Here is a 4,462-nt window from a genome sequence, read left to right as displayed (position 1 = left end):
ATATTTTTGCTGTTTGGGTTTAGGGAACAGAATGATGAAGCATTTCGTGAAAAAAAAAAGAGAATGGAGAGAGAACGGTATACAGACCAGGGCTGTGTTGCCAAATCCAACAAAAAAACAGGCATCCAGGTCTGACAAAAAAAGGCCAACATAAGCAACAATAAACCTGAACTGGGCTCACAAATGGATTTTATTGGTGGTGGATATCATTTTACATTTTTGTTCATTGAATGTTTATGTGTGAATTCTATGAACACCAACAACACTAACATGGATTTTTCCAGTGAAAAGTTGTCTCATCTAAATCAGGAGAGAATTATGTACAGATCAATTACTGTCTACATAAAAAGTAGTAGACAGTAATAAGTTCTAATTAGTTCTAATTAGTTCTAATCTGTAGTTCTAAATTAATATGTAGGTGTATTTTGATGTGAGAGGACAAGAGGGAATGGACCGAAGTTACTTGTGGATTATTTTTGTTTTCATTTTGGGGTGAACTATTCCTTTAATAATGACAATATAAAATGTATCTTGAATAGCAGGTGGGAGGATTTTGGATTTTGCAGATCAATTAATTGTATTTTGGAAATGAGCACCAAAAACATTTAGCCTAGGACAACTTTATAAACAAACAACACCAAAAATGTTTATAATATATAGACATGGCAACACTGGCGAGAGGGTCAAAGGGTATAAAGCTTTTGTTGGTCGATGGAAGCGGTTAACCTCCGGTCATGATGCTTACTGTCAGTTTGACATATTAATGCTGGAACAGCTTAGACTGACTGAAACCAATTATTTAGAAGAAATAAACAACTCACATAGAGGAGACTTTTGGTTAAGCGCTACTCCAGCAAACTGCTACCCTATCTGAGCTACTTTTCTTTATCAGAATTATTGCTGTTAAGGGAAGCCATGCTCTCATCGTCTTTCTCTCTCTCTCTCTCTCTGTGTGTGTGTTGACACACACTAGCACATTCTCACCGAATGAATCGTCAGTGATTGAATTTTACACTTGAGGCAATTAGGTATATACAAATTAGTTTCTCAAAAGTGGTTAAATAGGTCATTTCACAGAGAGAATAGGAAGTATATAGAACATTTGTGCTGCAGTGAAATTTCATTTTAAACTTAATATCAAAATTTACCCTTTTTGCTTTTTAAATATATGGCTTTGGTCTTATATGGAATAATTCATCACTGCATCATTCATCACATCATTAAAAAAAAAATGATGACATCACAGGCTTCGTGGAGAGGAGAATAATAGCCAAATAATTATTTAGCTATAATTAATGCATCTTTACAAAAATCATGCCAGTAATCTTACAGAGTAATTTAATGCCGGATGCAATATGTGACATAAACAAAATAATACAAGAATACATAAAAAAATAAAACATTTTGCCATAAGACTGATAAGATTGTGATATTCTTGTGATAACAACTCCAACCACTTGAACAGGCTGAAAGCAGTCTTACCTCGGCCTACTGAATCTATTGGAATTTGCCGCTGGCTCTGATGTCTCTATAGTGGTTAACATGAGATATAATTAATTTGGGGCAAATCTAACAGGCAGTCTTTGGTCTTATTAATCTATTATTTGTTCCAGAGCAAATAGTTTTAGCTAAGGGCAAAATTGCATCATGTTACATTTTATGTAACATTAATGCTGTATATAACAGATGAAAGGATAGTACAACAAAGATAACGCTTTCCTCAGTGGACATTCAAACTAATATTTTATTGTAAATATGAGATTGAGCTGAATTATGAATGCTGTCTCAGATGCAGGCAATCATGATTGCTCAGTCCATTTCTCATAATAATTTACATAATACAGTGTGATTTTAATACAATAATACAAAAAAAGTTTTTAATGAAGCAACTCAACATTTCTTTGTTACTAGTTCTAAAGTGACGTTTTCAGCTTGGGCTCCGCTGTTAACCAGTCAAACTTAGATTTGATTTTGTGGTGGAAGGAAATTTTTCTGCACAAAAAAAGAGCTTTTAAAGTTGCTGTCGAACTGTTGGATAAAAGTAATATCACACTTGTAGCCATGTGATAAGGCTGTATATCAGCACGTCGTGATTACCTATGTCACTCGGCCTACATTAAAAATAATTGTAATATAAATTATATATATATATATAGAATTTATGTATACATTTATAGTTCTATAAGTTCTAAAATAAAATTTAATTATGAGCTGTCCAAAAAAACAAAAATGTGATTTCATTACAAAAATTGAATGGTAGGTGTATTACATTTTACAATGACTGTTCATATACACTGTGATACGTGGTCCTCGGTTGACTTTGAAATTTAAATTATTTTCATGCATTGTATGGCACTAACAATGCCAAGGTCATGGGTTCGATTTTCATGGAATTCATGAATAGATAAACTGTCTACCTGCATTGCAGTACTTTTTGATAAATTGTCTACCAAATGCATAAATATAACTGGGGCTGGGTTTTTCTTTGGACATCTTGGATTAGATTCTTAAAATGTGTTCACCACTCCACCCTTTGTTTGAGTCTCTCAGAGGCCTTGCCCCAAGCAAAAAAGCAAAGCGTAATAACATGAAAGCCTACCTGTTAAGATTCTAAATGCATATTTCATTGAGTGACATTCATTTGAAAAAGAGAAAAAATCAGTGCAAGACTAATGCTCTAATCTTGCTGTTGCGATGTGCAGTCTTGGGGTGCTTTGCTGGGTCGCATCTACCCAGCACGGTTCTTTGAGGCTTAGGGCTTTGCCGAATAAATTCAGACTAAATCAATTAAACATGAGCTTTTCTGTGTTATTTAAATGTATTATCAACAAAACCTCATTTGAATCTTACCACTCCTGATTCTTTCTGCCGTGTTCTCGTTGCCACTCATTTCATGCGTTCGGCAAGGGACGGTCTCTTTGATACATCTGTTTGAGACAGCGGGACATTTCATTATTTATTGCTCAAATTTATTTCCCTTTGAGAGAGAGAGTGTGTGTGTGTGTGTGTTAGGGAGAGAACGCTAGACACCTGTGATGTATTGGTCACACTAGGAGCTGACGTGAACAGAGTTCATCTATTATGGGAGATGGAGTGAGACAGGATTATATGACCTAAGCACATCTACTGTGGGGGATGAGAGAGTTTAAACAGGGCAAGTTAAGATACATGAGGCTATTTGCCACTCTGAAGTAAATGTGTACTCGTAGGTGTTTGTTAGTGAGGAGAACAAACAACAGATTTCATAGCCTTGGCAATTTTTCATGCACTTCAGGGGTTTTTAGGGTCCAGGTGTCCATGCTGTCCAGTCAAACAATGGACACTGAATCACTGTCCCACCTGTTATAGAGCTGCATCCAGGTGGTGTCAACTAGACATTTACTCAAGATAATATGAATGCTTCTTGCCTGTGGACAACAAGCCAACATAATGATACACTTTTTAAAATAGGGGTGTTCACAGTGATGCCATAGAAGAAACATTTTGGATTTCAGTGAACAGTTCTTAAAAGAATCACTTTTTTTACTGTGTCAAAATTGTAATAATCTGAAGAACCGTTTTCCACTATCAAGAACCTTTTGTGCATCTGAAAGGTTCCATGATCTTAAAGGTTTTTACGGTGGCTGAGAGAGCTCAGTGCACTGCAAATTCAGAAAACACATGCAAATACAAAAGGCACAAACAAACAACATCTTAATCAGTTTGACAGCACAGGTGCCGCAAATCCTCACAAACACAACCAAATACAACAAAATTGAAATTAACTATGTTATATATATTTATATTTGTAGCGCGTTTCTGTTTTTGTTTGTCGTTCCTCAGGTAAAGTGCTATTTTGCTGTATTTTGCAGGGATACATTGATATGAAGATGTTGGTTAATACCAATAATATTTATACTGATAATTGACTGATATTACATATCAGTGTATACAGTAAGAATAAATAAATACGTGTATGCAGCAAAGACAAATTAAATCGATCATAAGTGACAGTGAAAACATTTATACTGTTACAAAAGATTTCTATTTCAAAGAACGGCTGTTCTTTCTATTAAAATACTTGGTCAAATAAATGCAGCTTTCACTAAGAGACGTATTTCAAAAACATTGTAAAAATCTTACTGACCGCAACTTTTTAACACTATTACAATTTTAACACCTTTTATGTCTGCATTGCCTTTGACTAATGTTTTAATGTTTTCATTTACCTTAATTACACATCTCATTCAATAACACTCTTATACAATAAAATCAATTTTTCAAGCTTATTTACCCGTTTTCTCCTGATATTCTCTCTTTGTGTCATTTAACTCTTTTCTCATCCTCTTAGTGTTCATTTCAGGGTGTGTCAGTATTTGGTGATTTATAGCGAGGGAGCATGAGCACTCCAGATAAGGTTTCAGGAAATGGCAGCTCACCTGATCTTACCCCAGCACTGAGCCTCTGGGTTTGGGTACAAACA

Source organism: Carassius gibelio, chromosome B1 (assembly GCF_023724105.1).
Source record: "Carassius gibelio isolate Cgi1373 ecotype wild population from Czech Republic chromosome B1, carGib1.2-hapl.c, whole genome shotgun sequence".
In the NCBI taxonomy this organism is placed as follows: Eukaryota; Metazoa; Chordata; class Actinopteri; order Cypriniformes; family Cyprinidae; genus Carassius; species Carassius gibelio.
The sequence above is the reverse complement of the archived record's forward strand: the minus strand, read 5'-3'. Positions refer to the sequence as shown.